We start from the raw sequence: 17550 nt of genomic DNA, 5'->3' as shown, positions 1-17550 counted from the left end.
TCCTTTTCCAGCTCCTTTAGGTGTAGGGTTCTGTTGTGTATTGGAGACTTCTTGTTTCTTGAGGTAGGCCTGTATTGCTATCTACTTCCCTCTAAGGACTGCCTTTGTTACATCCTAGAGTTTTGAAGAAACATGTTTTCATTTTCATTTGTTTTAAATTTCCTCTTTAATTTCCTGGTTGCTCCATTCATTCTCTAGTAGGATGATCATAATCTCCAAGTATTTTTGGTCTGTCCAAATTTTTTCTTACTGTCGACTTCGTGTTTCATAGCCTCGTGGTCTGAAAATGTACATGGTGTGATACCAACCTTCTTGTATCTGTTGTACCTGTTGAGGGCTGATTTGTGGCCCATGATATGATCTATTCTGGAGAATGTCCCATGTGCACTTGAAAGGAATGTGTATTCTGCTTTAGGAATAAATGTTCAGACTATATCTGTGGAGTCCCTCTGGTTCAGTGTGTCAAGGCTATTGTTCCCCTGTTGATTTTCTGCATAGACGATCGGTCCATGACATAAGTGGGTGTTAAAATCCCCTGTCATTGTATTATTATCAGTGAGTTCCTGTATCTTTGTTGTTAATTGGTTTCTATATTTCGGTACACCCATGTTGGCAGCATAAATATTTAGTTGTTTGATCTTTTTTTTAAATATATTTATTTTTATTTTTTTATTTATTTATGATAGGCACACAGTGAGAGAGAGAGAGAGAGAGGAAGAGACACAGAGGGAGAGGGAGAAGCCGGCTCCATGCACCAGGAGCCCGATGTGGGACTCGATCCCGGTTATCCAGGACCGCGCCCTGGGCCAAAGGCAGGCGCCAAACCGCTGCGCCACCCAGGGATCCCAAATTTATTTTTTATTGGTGTTCAATTGACCAACATACAGAATAACACCCAGTGATCATCCCGTCAAGTGTCCCCCTCAGTGCCCGTCACACATTCACCCCCACCCCCACCCTCCTCCCCTTTCAGCACCCCTAATTCATTTCCCAGTGTTAGTAGTCTTTATGATCTGTCTCCCTTTCTGATATTTCCCACACGTTTCTTCTCCATTCCCTTATATTCCCTTTCACTATTATTTATATTCCCCAAAGGAATGAGAACATACACTGTTTGTCCTTCTCGGATTGACTTACTTCACTCAGCATAATACCCTCCAGTTCCATCCACTTTGAAGCAAATGTTGGGTATTTGTCATTTCTAATGGCTGAGTAATATTCCATTGTATACATAAACCACATCTTCTTTATTCATCTTTCGATGGACTCCATGGCTCCGTCTACAGTCTGGGTATTGTGGACCTTCTGCTATAAACATCGGGGTGCAGGTGTCCCAGGTTTGAATTGCATCTGAATATTTGGGGTAAATCCCCAACACTGCAATTGCTGGGTCATAGGGCAGGTCTATTTTTAACTCTTTGAGGAACCTCCACACAGTTTTCCACAGTGGCTGCACCAGTTCACATTCCCACCAACAGTGTAAGAGGGTTCCCTTTTCTCAGCATCCTCTCCAACATTTGCGGTTTCCTGCCTTGTTAATTTTCTCCATTCTCACTGATATGACGTGGTATCTCATTGTTGTTTTGATTTGTATTTCCCTAATGGCAAGTGATGCAGAGCATTTTTTCATGTGGATGTTGGCCATGTCAATGTCTTCCTCTGTGAGATTTCTGTTCATGTCTTTTGCCCATTTCATGATTGGATTGTTTGTCTCTTTGGTGTTGAATTTAAGAAGTTCTTTATAGATCTTGGAAACCAGCCCTTTATCTGATACATCTTTTGCATATATCTTTTCCCATGCTGAAGGTTTTTAGTTTTGTTGACTGTATTCTTTGCTGTGCAAATGCTTCTTATCTTGATGAAGTCACAATAGTTCATTTTTGCTTTTGTTTCTTTTGTCTTCATGGATGTACCTTGCAAAAACTTGCTGTGGCCATGTTCAAAACGGGTGTTGCCTGTGTTCTCCTCTAGGATTTTGATGGACTCTTGTCTCACATTTAGATCTTTCATCCATTTTGAGTTTATCTTTGTTTATGGTGAAAGAGAGTGGTCTAGTTTCATTCTTCTGCATGTGGATGTCCAATTTTCCCAGCACCATCTATTGGAGAGACTTTCTTCCAATGGATAGTCTTTCCTCCTTTATCAAATATTAGTTGACCATAAAGTTCAAGGTCCACTTCTGAGTTCTCTATTCTGTTCCATTGATCTATGTGTGTTTTTGTGCCAGTACCACACTGTCTTGATGACCACAGCTTTGTAGTACAACCTGAAATCTGGCATTGTGATGCCTCTAGATATGGTTTTGTTTTTTAAAATCCCCTGGCTATTTGGGGTCTTTTCTGATTCCACACAAATCTTAAAATAATTTGTTCTAACTCTCTGAAGAAAGTCCATGGTATTTTGATAGGGATTGCATTAAACATGTACATTGCCTGGGTAACATTGACATTTTCACAACATTAATTCTGTCAATCCATGAGCATGGAATATTTTTCCATCTCTTTGTGTCTTCCTCAATTTCTTTCAGAAGTTTTCTATAGTTTTTAGGGTATACATCATTTACCTCCTTGGTTAGGTTTATTCCTAGGTATCTTATGCTTTGGGTGCAATTGTTAATGAGATTGACTTCTTAATTTCTCTTTCTTCAGTCTCATTGTTAGTGTATAGAAATGCTACTGATTTCTGGGCATTGATTTTGTATCCTGCAACGCTACCAAATTGCTGTATGAGTTCTAGCAATCTTGAGGGGGGAGGGGTTTGGGTTTTCGATGTAGAGTATCATGTCATCGGTGAAGAGGGAGAGTTTGACTTCTTTGCCAATTTGAATGCCTTTAATGTCTTTTTGTTGTCTGATTGCTGAGGCTAGGACTTCCAATACTACATTGAATAGCAGTGGTGAGAGTCGACATCCCTGTCTAGTTGCTGATTTTAGGGGAAAGGCTCCCAGTGCTGCCCCATTGAGAATATTTGCTGTGGGCTTTTCCTAGATGGCTTTTAAGATGTCGAGGAATGTTCCCTCTATCCCTAGGCTCTGAAGTGTTTTGATCAGGAATGGATGCTCTATTTTGTCAAATGCTTTATCTGCATCTAATGAGAGAATCATATGGTTCTTGGTTTTTCTCTTGCTGATATGATGAATCACATTGATTGTTTTACGAGTGTTGAAGCAGCCTTGTGTCCCGGGGATAAATCCTACTTTTTCATGGTGAAAAATTTTCTTAATGTATTGTTGGTTCCTATTGGCCAGTATCTTGTTGTGAATTTTTGCATCCATTTTGATCACGGCTATTGGTCTGTAATTCTCCTTTTTGGTGGGGTCTTTGTCTGTTTTTGTAATTAAGGTGATGCTGGCTTCATAGAACTAATTTGGAAGTACTCCATCTCTTTCTTTCTTTCTTTCTTTCTTTCTTTCTTTCTTTCTTTCTTTCTTTCTTTCCAAACAGCTTTCGTAGGAGAGGTATGGTTTCTTCTTTAAATGTTTGATAGAATTCCCCTGGGAAGCCTTCTGGCCCTGGACTTTTCTGACTTGGGAAGTTTTTGATGACTGCTTCAATTTCCTCCCTGGGTATTGGCCTGTTTAGGTTTTCTATGTCTTCCTGTTCCAGTTTTGGTAGTTTGTGGCTTTCCAGGAATGCATCCATTTCTTCTAGATTGCCTAATTTATTTCCGTATAACTGTTCATAATATGTTTTTAGAATCGATTGTATTTCCTTGGTGTTGGTAGTGATCTCTCCTTTCTCGTTAATGATTTTATTAATTTGAGTCTTCTCTCTATTCTTTTTAATAAGACTGGGTAATGGTTTATGTATGTTATTAATTCTTTCAAAGAACCAACTTCTGGTTTTGTTGATCTGTTCCACATTTCTTCTGGTCTCGATTTCCTTGAGGTCTGCTCGAATTTTAATTAACTCTCTTATACTGTTGGGTGTAGGATCTAGCTGCTTTTTTTTTCTCTAGCTCCTTTATGAGTAAGTTTAGCTTTTGTATTTGAGTTCTTTCCAGTTTTTGAATGGATGCTTCTATTGTGATGTATTTCCCCCTTAGGACTGCTTTTGCTGCATGCAAAAGATTTTGAACGTTTGTGTCTTCATTCTCATTAGTTTCCATGAATCTTTTGAATTCTTCCTCAATTTCCTGGTTGACCTTTTCATCTTTTAGCACGATGGTCCTTAATCTCCACGTGTTTGAAGTCCTTCCAAACTTCTTGTTGTGATTTAGTTCTAATTTTAAGGCATTATGGTCTGAGAATATGCAGGGGACGATCTGAATCTTTTGATATCGGTTCAGACGCGATTTGTGACCCAGTATATGGTCTATTCTGGAGAAAGTTCCATGTGCACTTGAGAAGAATGTGTATTCAGTTCAGTTTGGATGTAAAGTTTTGTAGATATCTGTGAAATTTATTTGCTCCAGTGTATCATTTAAAGCTCTCGTTTCTTTGCTGATATTGTGCTTAGAAGACCTATTGAGGGTAGAAAGACCTAGATTGAAGTCACCAAGTATAAGATAATAATTATCTAAGTATTTCTTCACTTTCATTATTAATTGGTTTAAATATTTGGCAGCTCCCACATTCGGGGCATATATATTGAGGATTGTTAAGTTCTCTTGTTGGATAGATCCTTTAAGTATGATTTAGTGTCCGTCTTCATCTCTCACTACAGACTTCAGATTAAATTTTAGTTTACCTGATATAAGGATGGCTACCCCTGCTTTCCTATGAGGATCATTTAAATGGTAAATGGTTCTCCAACCCATTATTTTCAGATTGTAGGTGTCCTTCTGTCTAAAATGAGTCTCTTGTAGACAGCAAATAGATGGGTCCTGCTTTTTTATCTGGTCTGAAACCCTGCGCTTTTTGATGCAGTCATTAAGCCCGTTCATGTTCAGAGTTACTATGGACAGATATGAGTTTAGTGTCATCATGATATCTATTCAGCCCTTGTTTTTGTGGATTGTTCCACTGAACTTCTTCTTAAAGGGGAATTTTAAGAGTCCCCCTTAAAATTTCTTGCAGAGCTGGTTTGGAGGTCACATATTCTTTCAGTTCCTGCCTGTCTTGGAAGCTCTTTATCTCTCCTTCCATTTTGAATGAGAGCCTTGCTGGATAAAGTATTCTTGGTTGCATGTTCTTCTCATTGAGGACCCTGAATATATCCTAACAGCCCTTTCTGAACTGCCAGGTCGCTGTAGAGACGTCTGCTGTTACCCTAATGCTCCTCCCCATAAAGGTCAGGGATTTCTTGTTTCTTGCTGCTTTAAGGATCTTCTCTTTATCTTTGGAATTTGCAAGCTTCACTATTAAATATCGAGGTGTTGATGGTTTTTATTGATTTTGGGGGGAGGTATCTCTCTATTTCTTGGATCTGAATGCCAGTTTCCCTTCCCAGATTAGGAAAGTTTTCAGCTAGGATTTGTTCAAATACTTATTCTGGTCCTCTGTCCAGTTTGGTGCCCTCGGGAACCCTAATTACACGTAGGTTTTTCTTCTTCAGGCTGTCGTTTATTTCCCTTAATCTGTCTTCCTTGTCTTTTAATTGTCTGTCTCTTTTTTCCTCAGTTTCTCTCTTTGCCATAAACTTGTCTTCTATATCACTCACTCGTTCTTCCACCTCGTTAACCCTCATCATTAGGACTTCTAGTTTGGATTGCATCTCATTCAATCGATTTTTAATTTCGGCCTGATTGGATCTAAATTCTGCAACCATGAAGTCTTTTGAGTCCTTTATGCTTTTTTCTAGAACCACCAGTAGCTGTATAATCGTGCTTCTGAATTGGCTTTCTGACATTGAATTGTAAATCAGATTTTGAAACTCTGTGGGAGAGAGGACTGTTTCTGATTCTTTCTTTTGAGGTGAGGTTTTCCTTCTAGTCATTTTGCTGAGTGCAGAGTGGCCAAAAACAAATTGTATTGGGAAAAGGAGAAAAAGAGAGGAGAGAAAGAAGGAAAGAAAAGAGAAAAAGAAAAAAGAATAAAGGAAGAAAGAAGAAAAAAGGGAATAATAAGAGAAAGAAATAGAAAGAAAGGGGAGAAAAATGGTGGGGGAAGCAATCAGAAATAAAAAAAAAACATGGGGGAGTATATTCTGATTCTGTATACTTAAAGTCCCTTGACTTCCCCTAGAACTTGTCCGTCTAGCTGGACTTCTAGGGGAGGAGCCTGTTGTGCTAATTTTCAGGTGTTAGCACTTGGGGGAGCTGCTCTGTCCCCTGCCTGGTGCAGGGCTCAGTGAGGGTAGTTTACTATGTGAGGCCCTAGGAGGAACAACCCCAGTGGCAGTGGCCACCTCTGGAAACCTGTATTCATCACCCACAGTAACTCCAGAGCAGTCCATCTGCAGGGCCTCGAGGCTCTGGGGTGGGGCCGCTGATCTGCTCAGCTCTGGGCAGGAGCATCCTTGTTGTCCTGGGCCATCCGGGCCTCTGCCTATCCCAGGGGAGGCCAAATCCTGGGCTGTGTCCTGGCGCCCTGTGCTCTGGGGCCTGTGCTGTTGGATTCGTGCTCCTGGCCGCCCAGCCATCTCTCCCCAGAGCTGCCGCCTAGCCCCTCTGAGCTGCTCCTGGTCATGCAGCCCCCTCAGGGAGCCGCTGCCTGAGCACCTCCGAGTTGCTCCCGGAGCCGCGTAGCCCCCTCTGCATGGAGCCCCTTCTTCTGCCAGAGGCACCGCCGCCAAGCTGCTCCCGGGGTATGCAACCCCCTCCACGCAGAGCCCTGCCCGAGCCCCTCTGAGCTGCTCCCAAGTCAGTGCATGTGCCCTGCAGCCCTTAGGGAGCTTGGTGCACTCTCCTGGGAGTGCAGGTGTCTGTTAGTGTCCCAGGGAGCCTGTGGGTATCGCCGCCCTCCTGGGGTCCGGCTCTGAATCCCTGCAAATGCCATTCCGCCCAGGAATATTGGTGCAGATCCTGCTTCTCTGGGACAGAGCTCTCCTGACCGGAGAGCACTTGGCCTGGCCTTAGCCTGGCTCCTCGTGGGGCCCCTCCCCCTTCGGTGCCTTTTGTTTCATTTATTTTTCCCATCTTCCTACCTTGATAGAAGCATGAACTTTTCTCACTGTAGCATTTGATCTGTTCTCTGTTTAAATCCCAGGCCGAATTCCTAGATTTTCAGGATGTTTTGAATGTTATCTAGGTAATTTGGTGGGGACAGGTGACTTGGGGACCCTACTCTTCCGCCATCTTGCCCCTCCTCCTGTATGTTGCCTTTTAGCTTTTGTTGTTTCCTTCACTTTGCAGAAACTTTTCAATTTGATGAAGTCCCAATAGGATGTTTGCTTTTGTTTCCCTCACCTCAGAGGCATATCTACAAAGAAGATCCAATAGCCAATGTCAAAGACGTTGCTGCCTATCTTTTCTTCTTTTTATGCTTTCAGGTCTCACATTTAGGTCTTTTATCCATTTTGAATTTATTTTATATATATATGGTGTAAGAAAGTGGTCCAGTTTCATTCTTCTGCATGTGGCTGCCTGGTTTTCCCAACAACATTTGTTCTTATCCTGGGGTCAGGGTTAGGGTTTGTTGAAGAGACTGTCTTACTGCCTTTGGATATTCCTTCCTGCCTTGTTGTCCATTATGGGTCATAGATACATGTTTGTATCTTGTTTTGGATTTCCATTCTGTTCTATTGATCTAAGCGTCTCCTGTTGGGAGAACCCTGATTGCTGATTCAAATTCTTTGCTGGTTAACTGTCTGTTCAAATTTCTTATTTCTTCATTTTTCATTTTTGCTATGTTATATATTTCTAGGAATTTATCTATTTTTTCCAGGTTCTAGGTTGCTGGCATATAATTTTTCATCATATTCTCTTATAATTGTTTGTATTTCTCTAGTGTTGGTTGTTATTTCTCTTTTCTCATTTGTGATTTTATTTGGGTCCTTTCTCATCTTTTTATCTTTTTTCTTTTTTAAAGATTTTATTTATGTATTCATGAGAGACACAGAGATGCATAGGTCTATAGGCAGAGGGAAAATGAGGCTCCATGCGGGGAGCCTGATGTGGGACTTGATTCCCGAGGACCCCGGGATCATGACCTGAGCCAAAGCATATGTTCAACCACTGAGGCACCCAGATGCCTTTCTGATACAATTCCTTTGCTAGTTATGGGTCTGTTCACATTTTCTATTTTCTCCTATATCAGTTTTGCTTGTTTGCACATTTCTAGGGATTAGTCCATTTCTTCCAGGTCTCCCAATTTGTTAGCATATAATCTTTCATAGTATTCCCTTATGATTGTCTTATTTTTCTGCTGTTGATTGTGATCACTCTTCTCTCATTTGTGATTTTATTTATTTAGGTCTTTTCTCTTTTCTCGTCATAAGGCTGGCTAGGGCTTGATCCATTTTATTAATTATTTTGAAGAACCACCTCTTAGTTTTCTTATTCCATTCTACTGTTTTTTTTTTATTTCTGTATTGTTTATTTCTGCTCTCATCTTTATTTTTTCCCTTTTCTGTAGGCTTTAGGCTTTGTTTCCAATTCCTTTTCCTGCTCATTTTGGTGTGTATTATTTTCCTGCTCATAAGGTTAGATTGTGTATTAGACACTTCTTGTTTCCTGAGATAGGCCTGTATTGCTATGTACTTCCCTCTTTGGACTGCCTTTGCTACATCCCAGAGGTTTGAAGAAACATGTTTTCATTTTCATTAGTTTTAAATTTCCTCTTTAATTTCCTGGTTGCTCCATTCATTCTCTAGTAGGATGTTCATAATCTCCATGTATTTTTGGTCTGTCTAAATTTTTTCTTACTGTCGACTTCGTGTTTCATAGCGTCGTGTTAAAAAATGTACAGGGTGTGATATCAACCTTCTTGTACCTGTTGTACCTGTTGAGGGCTGTTTTGTGGCCCATGATATGATCTGTTCTGGAGAATGTCCCATGTGCACTTGAAAGGAATGTGTATTTTGCTTTAGGAAGAAATTTTCAGACTATATCTGTTGAGTCCCTGTGGTCCAGTGTGTCAAGGTTATTGTTCCCCTGTTGATTTTCTGCATAGATGATTGGACAATTGCCATAAGTGAGTAGGTGTTAAAATCCCCTGTCATTGTATTATTATCAGTGAGTTCCTGTACGTTTATTGGTATTTAGTTTCCATATTTAGGTACTCCCATGTTGGCAGCATAAATATTTAGTTGTTTGATCCTGATAGTCTTTTTAACTATGAAATAATGCCCTTCTTCATCACTTCTTACAGTATTTGTTCTTTCTTTTTTGAGATTGAATATTTTATTTATTTATTCATGAGAGTTACACAGAGAAGCAGAGGCAGAAACATAGGCAGAGGGAGAGAGGTTCCCCAAATGGATGCCGATGTGGGACTCAATCCTGGGATCCCAGGAACACACCTTGAGCTGAAGGTAGATGCTCAAGCACTGAGCCTCCAGGGGAACCCCAGGGTTTGGTTTCAAATCTAGTTTGTCTAATATAAGTATTGGTCCTCCAGCTTTCTTTTCATAACCATTAGCGTGATAGATGATTTTCCATCCCCTGACTTTCAATCTGCTGTTGTCTATAGGTCTAAGGTGAGCATCTATTAGGCAGCATACCGACGGACCTTGTTTTTTTAATAACAATTTTATTTTTGAGAGCATGAGAGAGAGAGATAGAGAGAGAGAGAGAGAGAGAGAGAGGGGGCAGAAAATTAGGCCAAGAGAGAAGCAGGCTCCCCACCAGCAGCCCAATATGGGACTCGATCCCAGACTCTGGGATCACACCCTGAGTCAAAGGCAGAGGCTCAACCCCTGAGCAACCCAGGCATCCTGGATCCTGTTTTTTAAGGCACTCTGATACCCTATATCTTTTGATTGGAGCATTTAGTATCAGCATTCAGAGTGATTATTCAAAGATATGAACTTTGTGCCTTTGTGTTACCGGTAGAGTTGGTGTTTCTGGTGACGTTCTCTGGGCCTTTCTAGTCTTTGTTGCTTTTGGTCTCTTTTTCTCCCCCACTAGAATAGTCCCTCTTAAAATTCCTTACTGGACTAGTTTAGCGGTCATGACCTCCTTTATATTTTGCCTGTCAGGGAAAATCTTTCTCTCTATCCTGAATGACACCCTTGCTGAAGAAAGAATTCATACAAATTGGACTCCAATAAAAGGAAATTTAAAAACATAAAATAAATTTTTTTTATTATGATTGAAGAAAATGGCATTTAGTAGGAAAAGCAGAAGCTGAGAGAGGAGGAAAGATTTCACCATCCGTAGCCTTCATAAGGACCTGGTGTCCTTTCCTAGGAGGGTCACCCCCTCCGTAGGATGCTTCCTGCCCCTCTGTGCTCCTTTTTGGAACATAGCAGGCACATCTCCGTGCCTCCAGCACCTCTGCAGTCATGGTTTATAGCGTCTTCCAGGTATCCTTTTGGGAAACATAGCGTCGTGTATGTAACCATCCAGCTGCTGTTTGACAACATTGGGGGGATTCTGACTTTTGTTGGTTGTGGGGTGTGTGTGTGTATCACATGAAGGTATCACGTGCAGCTATCGGATCCTCTGGCTGGGTAACCCAAATGCCGAAATGGTTGATAAACCATCATTTGTGGTGCTGATGCTGTGTGGCTAGCTGGGCTCTCCTGGCTGACCCGGGGCTTGCTCCTGTAGTGAATTTCAGCCAGAGGGTCAGCTGAGTTGGAAGGTCTGCTCAGCCACATTCCCATGTCCGGCATTAGGTCTTGCCGAGCGCCGGCTGCTTCTCTTCTCCCCGATGCCTCTCCAGAAGGGAGTCAGACCTCGGGGCCGCCCTGGGGAGAGCTCCTGAGGAGCCGGGTGCCCATGGCGGGGGCCCTGAGGCTGTCTGTGTGTGGAGGTCGGGGTGGGGACGGGGCTGGGGTTCCTCAGTCCCCTGTGCTGCCTGGCTTTCAGGCCGAGCCCCATGCTCACCCAGCCCCTACTCACTAGGGCGAGGAGGGTGTCCTCCACACGCTGCTGTGATAGATCCAGCATCTCAAGGTGTGCACTCTGAATCTGCCTGGTGAGCGTTGCCCAGGTGCGTGAGCTGCAAGTTGGGGCACAGGAAATTTAACAAAATCCCCTACCCCTGGACAAGCAGAGCAGGACTGATTCCATTTTGTGCTACACCCACCACCTTCCCTATGACCCCCACATGAGCAGCTTATTGCTTAAGGCGCTGCCCCACCCAAGTCAAGCTGCTGGGCACACCCTAATCGGAAATTGGCTCATAATAATGTAACCCTACTTTGTGTCCCCAAAAATGCGCACCGATTCTGACCAAAGTAATAGGCCAGCTCAAGTGGATACTATAGGGTAAGTTGTAATTCAATCAGCCACCTGCGTGTGGACCAACATGACTGCAAATTTCTGCATATCCCACGGTCCACTGACCCTATAAAGCTGCTATGCCTCTTGGTCTCGGGGTCCAAATCCCTGCTCCGCTGTGTCAGGTGCACTTGGACCCAAGCTCCAGCTTGTAGAGAAACCCTCGGGAGTTTCCACCGGTCTCGGCTCCTTGGTGGTTTCTCAGATTCGCAGTCTTAGGCACAACACAAGGGCCTGCTGTCCTGACATCCCTTCCAGGGCCACGCTGAGTGCCCCACAGGCCCTCTGTGCCCCAGGCACACTGGCATGGGGATGCAGGGAGGGTAGTACATGCCCCGGAACTGGGCCAGCCCCGGCCTCCTGGACAGAGGGAGCACAGACCTCCCAGATCGCTTTGCACAGACCCTGGTGACCTGAAGTTTCCTGGCTGTCACTCTGCCCTAGCCCATTCTGGCCCATGGGGCACAGGATGAGTCCCAGTATAGTCTGTGGGTCCTGACCCTGGCGACTGGCCACCCCTGGAAGGCACGTGGGGACGTCAGCTGTGTGTGTCTTGCAGTGCCCCTGCAGGGTCTGTTTGGGGCCTGGGTGATGTCCCCTCCTCCTCTCTGTGGGTCTCTCGACGCCCCATGCACAGAGTTCTGGGAGACACAGAAAAGGGCTGGCTGTGCATTTTTACACCACAACACTTTATTGACTATCTACAGTAAATGGGCTCAGAGCCGTGGGTCCGTGCTTTCACCTGGGGAGGGAGACCTTTCTGTCCTTTACGGGAGGACAAGAATCACATGGGTTGAGGGTCAAGTGCTGGAGTCCCCCACCTGGGAGCATGTGTGGACTCTGTGTGGGGGCGTGTGTCCTGAGTTTTCAGCCTGAGAGATGGTTCTGAGGACAGCAGAGCTGAACTGGACCTGCAGCACATGGGCTCCTGCGCTGGGTTCCCACAGGGCAGCTAGACCCCGGCCTCAGGCCCCCTGGGGCCCCAGTATCTGGAGGAGCTTGCCTCCTGGTGTGGGTGCCGGTGGGGCCCACGGGTGTACCTCTGCTCTCCCCACCCTGGGGTGTACCAGGATCCTCAGGGCTGCCCTAGGTCAGCGACCTGGATCTGTGGGTCACGCCCAGGGCCCAGGAGGCCACATCCAGCTGTGAGAGGGCTCGCTCAGTGTGGGGCCAGAATCCAGGGCTGCCCAGGGCCATGGGGAGCTGGAACCCATTAGTCTTTGTGTTGGGCCTGGGCGGGGCCCAAATCAACCCAGCCCCCACAGATCCTGGTGCCAGGGCAGCCCAGGTCCCACTGGGTTAGGGGCTGTTGTCCTGTGCAGGGTGTGTCACCCTCCAGGAGGTAGAGTGGACAGATGCAGGGCACAGTGGGTCCTTTGCACCACCCACCTGCACCCACTCTGTTAGGTACTCTGTCCCTTCCCTCCTCCCTGCAACCCCTGCGTGCTCTATTAGACACCCGGTCTTCTGATGGAGCAGGGTATCCAGAGAACCCCAGGGAGGCTGAGCATGTCCCACAGGGGGCACCTGCACCGGGTTTGCTGGGGGCCGATGGTGTGGCTTAGATGGTGTGGGGCCAGGGGCATGATGGTGGTGGAGTGTGGGGGATGGTGTAGGGGGGATGGTGTTGGGGTGTAGTGTGGGTTAGGATTGTGTGGGGCTGTGTGGCTGTGAGGGGGATGGTGTTATGTGGAATGCCATTGGGGATGATGAAGTAGGGGGATGATGTGGAGGTGGGGAATGAGAAGGATGGCATGGGGGGCCTGCGGACACAGGGCATCCCCTTCCTCTAAGATGCACAAGGAGACGTCTACAGTTAAAGGCGACCCCAGTCTGGGGTTTGCTGTGACACCTGCCCCTGTGGCGCCGTGTGGTAAGTGCAGAGCCCTGGCTGGACCGGGGTCATTATCTGGGGGTCATCATACTATGCATGTTTTCAAATTGCAAATTGTCTCAAATGAAATGCATAGAATTTAGAAATATATAAAGCACCGAGAGTGGGTGTCACTCTGACCCGTCCGACCCTCACGGGATTGATGTGTTTCCTGCTCCAGCCGCGGCCATGCCGCCTGGCCCCCAGGTCCGGTTCCTGCCCCCCACATCCCCCACCCCATCCCCTGCTTCTCAGGGTGCCATCCCTCTCCCCTTTGGGGTTCAGCTCCCATGGAAACCACTGGAGGCCCCATCCAATTGGCATCCTCATCCCAGAGGCCCCGGGGTTGGGGGCATGTGGGTCATCCCCATCACCCTACCATGGAGTGGTGTGTTATTGCCTGCTGTTGCTCCCCCCGGCTTCAGAAGCCCCGTTTTCCCTACCCAGACGCCCCCAGGCCTCCCCTGGGGCCCCTAAGCCCCCTGGCCCAGCAGTCTCACCCGACCCCCTAGCAGGCCCAAAACATAGTGTGGGTGCCGAACGTCCTGTTGATGTCCAGGTCTATCTGCGTGATGTCCCTGGAGGAGACCAGGGCCTCCTCCTTCATTTCCTGTGGGAAAACCGGGGAGCAGGAGCCCGCATCAGGGTCACAGACCCCAACCTGTCAGGAGCTGCCATGCTGGGCAGGGAGCCCTGGGGCCACCATGGGAGTGGGTCTGCCTAAACCTCCTGCCTTGCCCTGGGAGGCCGGGGATGGCGGGAGTACCCACCGAGCCCATGGGACCTGTGTGAGGGCCTGTTCCAAGCTGTTGTGGGCGGGGAGGAGACTGAGGGTCAGCCTGGGAGAGAGGGGACAGGGGGTCAGCCCAGGTGGGGAGGGGACATGGAGGTATTGTGCCCAAGATTGCAAATCCGAGAAACCACTGAGGAGCCGACACCAATGCAAACACACGATGGTTGATTTCCAAACTCGAGCTTGCGTCCAAGTACACCTGACACAGTGGAGCATGGACTTGGACCCCGAAGTGGGTTTTAGCTTAGTTTTAAGGGCTGGTCTCAGGGACCTCCAGAAGGGCTGGAGCAATTCCTCAAGTTCTGTTTACATTTTGATATGGGGCCTTCAAGGGCATTGAGCTCTGTTCTCATTCTAATATGTGGCTTTCTGGGACCCTAAGCTGTAAGCTGTTTTTTTTTCTTTTCCTGTAACTGAAGTAATGTAAATTTTAGCTCTTATTCACAGGGGCCTGGGATGGCAGTACTTGTGCTAACAGTGAACTTAAAGTGGAACCGCCTCAATTTTGTCAGCCTCCACACAGACAAGTTACTGAAGTTTAAAACTCCAAATTTTAGGGGCTGCCCTGATGGAGACCTGTGCTCTTCCTGCCCGGGAGGGTGTCCTCCCACTCCTGGCCTTTGCTGGCCTGTCCCAGGAACGTGGCCCCGTGACTGCACAGGGGTTTGCAGCTTATGGCCACACAGGGCAGAGAGCTGGCCCGAGTCCCACTGCTCCCAGCCGTATTCCCACTCCTGTGTCTGGGAACAGTTGGTGCCAGCATCCTTGGGACCTGTGGGATCCTGAGCCCACCCTGTCGCTCCAGGGACTGCCCCTGACTTCACCTGAACACCTTAAGCCTGTGTGTCCCCCACTCTAGGAGACTTCTGAAAGTTCACATTTTGTGCTCTGCTGCATAATATTGTGCGTAGAACCATCAGCTGGATCCCTGCCCTTGTATGTCTCCCCAAGATAAACTTATTGATATTTTTAAGATTTTATTTTTCTGTAATCTCTACAGCCAACATTGGGCTTGAACATGCTACCCCAAGAACAAGAGTCCCATGTTCTTACGAACCACACTGAGCCAGTTAGGCTCCCTTTGATTGATTGATACATGTTAATTGAAGCAGGGGTGTTGCATGTGTCAGGGCAGAAACTGAGCCCACACTTTGAGGTGTGGTGGAGTCATTTGGACCTTGATCAATGTTAAAGAAACCATAGCTTCCCTGGGAGCCCAGGGAGCAGGGACCACACACGTGAAAATTTGATAATTTCCTTTTCTGGTAGTTATCTTACTATTTATTTAAAGTGCTATTCAATGGTAAATGTCAATCTAGGATTGGGATACAGTGAGAACGTTCTAGGATTCGGAGGTTACTAAACCTCCCCGTCAAGGACTCAATGTTCCAGTTCGATGCAGAGATAGGCAAGGAAGCAAAGAGTTATGAAACATGGCACTGGGGTGCCTGGCTGGCCTGGTTGGGGTATCTTGAACTCAGGGTTATGAGTTTGAACACCGTGTTGGGTATTGACAGGACATAAAATTAAAATATTTAACAAATAATAAATGGATGAACAAATAAAGCATGATATCAAAGGTAAGTGCTTTGTTATGTCTCACCTGCGACCTATTCTTGATCACCCCATTTGGACTACTTGGCCCAGATGACGTCCTCCACAAGGGACAGTCCCGCCCGAGTGGAAGTGGGCGTCTTTCATTGTAAGACCTGTGGTTCCCCTCGTTCTGTAGGGAGAGAAGAGCCATGAAGGCACGAGTTCGGGGGATCAGCATACACCTAGAAAATGATCATTTCTGAACCCTGTAGCCAGAGCTCAGCATCCTTTTAGGACCGGATATCATAAAGAAGCCTCTTTGGTCATTGGTTTGGATGCAGGGTGGAGGGTAAACTAGAATTAGGAAGAACAAGGAGGAGGAAATCCAGAAGCTGAAGGAGAGGAGGAAAGATTTCACAATCTGTAGCCTTCACAGGGACCTGGTGTCCTTTCCTAAGAGGGGCCCCCCCATTGAAGTATGCTTCCTGCCCCTCTGCTCTCTTGTTGGAACCCAGCAGACACATCTCCGTGCCTCCAGCACCTCTGCAGTCGTGATTTATAGCGTCTTCCATATATCCTACTGGGGACCATAGCGTCGTGTATGTAACCATTCGACGGCTATTTGACAACACTGGGGGATTCCGACTTTTGTTGGTTTCGGGGGGTGTGTGTGTCTATCACGTTCAGCTATTGGATCCTCTGGCTGGGTCACCCAAACACCGAAATGTTTGGCAGAACATCATTTCTGGTGCTGGCGCTGGGCAGCTAGCTGGACTCTCCTGGCCGACCCGGGGCTGGCTCGTGCAGTGACTTTCCGCTGGAAGGTCAGCTGAGCTGGAAGGTCTGGCTCGGCCTCATTCCTATGTCAGGCAGTGGGTCCCGCTGAGCGCCAGCTACTACTCTTCTCCCCGATGCCTCTCCAGCAGGGAGCGGGACCTCAGGGCTGCCCTGGGGGGATCTCCAGAGGCGCCGGGTGCCCATTACGGGGAGCCATGGGGCAGCCTGTGTGTGGGAGTAGGGGTGATGATGGGGCTGGGGTTCCTCGGTCCCCTGTGCTGCCTGGCCTTCATGCCGTGCCCCATGCTCACCCAGCCCCTACTCACAAGGGCGAGGAGGGTGCCATCTACACGCTGGTGTGAGAGATCCAGCACCACAAGGTGTGCACACTGAGTCCACCTAATGAGGGTGGTCCAGGTGCATGAGCTGCAAGTGTGGGACCCAGGAAATTTAACAAAAATCCCCTACCCCTGGACAAACAGAGCAGGACTGATTCCATTTTGTGCTACACCCTCCACCTCCCCTATGACCCGCACATAACCTGCTTATGTCTTAAGGTGCTGCCCCAACCCAGTCATGCTGCTGGGCAAACCCTAATCAGAAATCGGCTCATAACAATGTAACCCTGCTTTGTGCCCGCCAAAACTGCATGCCGATTCTCACCAAAGAAATAGGCCAGGTCAAGTGGATCCTATAGGGTAAGGTGTAATTCAATCGGCCACCTGCGTGTGGACCGACACGACTGTGCAACTTTCTATGTATCCCATGGGCCACTGGCCCCTTTAAAGCTGCTACGCCTCTTAGTCTCAGGCTCTATTTTAACTTCCTGAGGGGCCTCCACACTGTTTCCAGGGCGGCTGCACCAACCTGCGGTCCCGCCCACAGTGGAAGAGGGGTGAGTGAGATTTGCAGGACGTGGTAAAAGTCTGGTCCACATTTCATTTCGCGTCCTGTGGGCTCCAATTCCTTGTCCTTAAGTATTTTTGGGGAAGCCGGGTGTTGGGCCCCTTTTCATTGAGATGTTTCCGAAGCTACCAGGACCCAGCTGGAGCCTGAAAGGAGGCAGGTGGGGCCCATGGAGCACCCGCTGCCTCCTGCACAGCCTCCTGCAGCGCCTGAGTGTCCCGCAGGGGGCGCCCGAGCCCAGGCCCCTCCCATGGGGCGCGCATGTGCAGTAGGCCTCCTCTGCCTGCACTAACAGGAACCAGCCTGTGCTGGGGAGGCCTGAGGGGGGTGTGGGGACGCATCTACGAGATGAGCTGAAGCCTCCACAGGACCCTCGGGAAGTCTTCAGGGGGAAATT

This window comes from Canis lupus, chromosome 16, assembly GCF_048164855.1.
Source record: "Canis lupus baileyi chromosome 16, mCanLup2.hap1, whole genome shotgun sequence".
Lineage (NCBI taxonomy): Eukaryota > Metazoa > Chordata > Mammalia > Carnivora > Canidae > Canis > Canis lupus.
Note: the sequence above shows the minus strand (reverse complement) of the source record.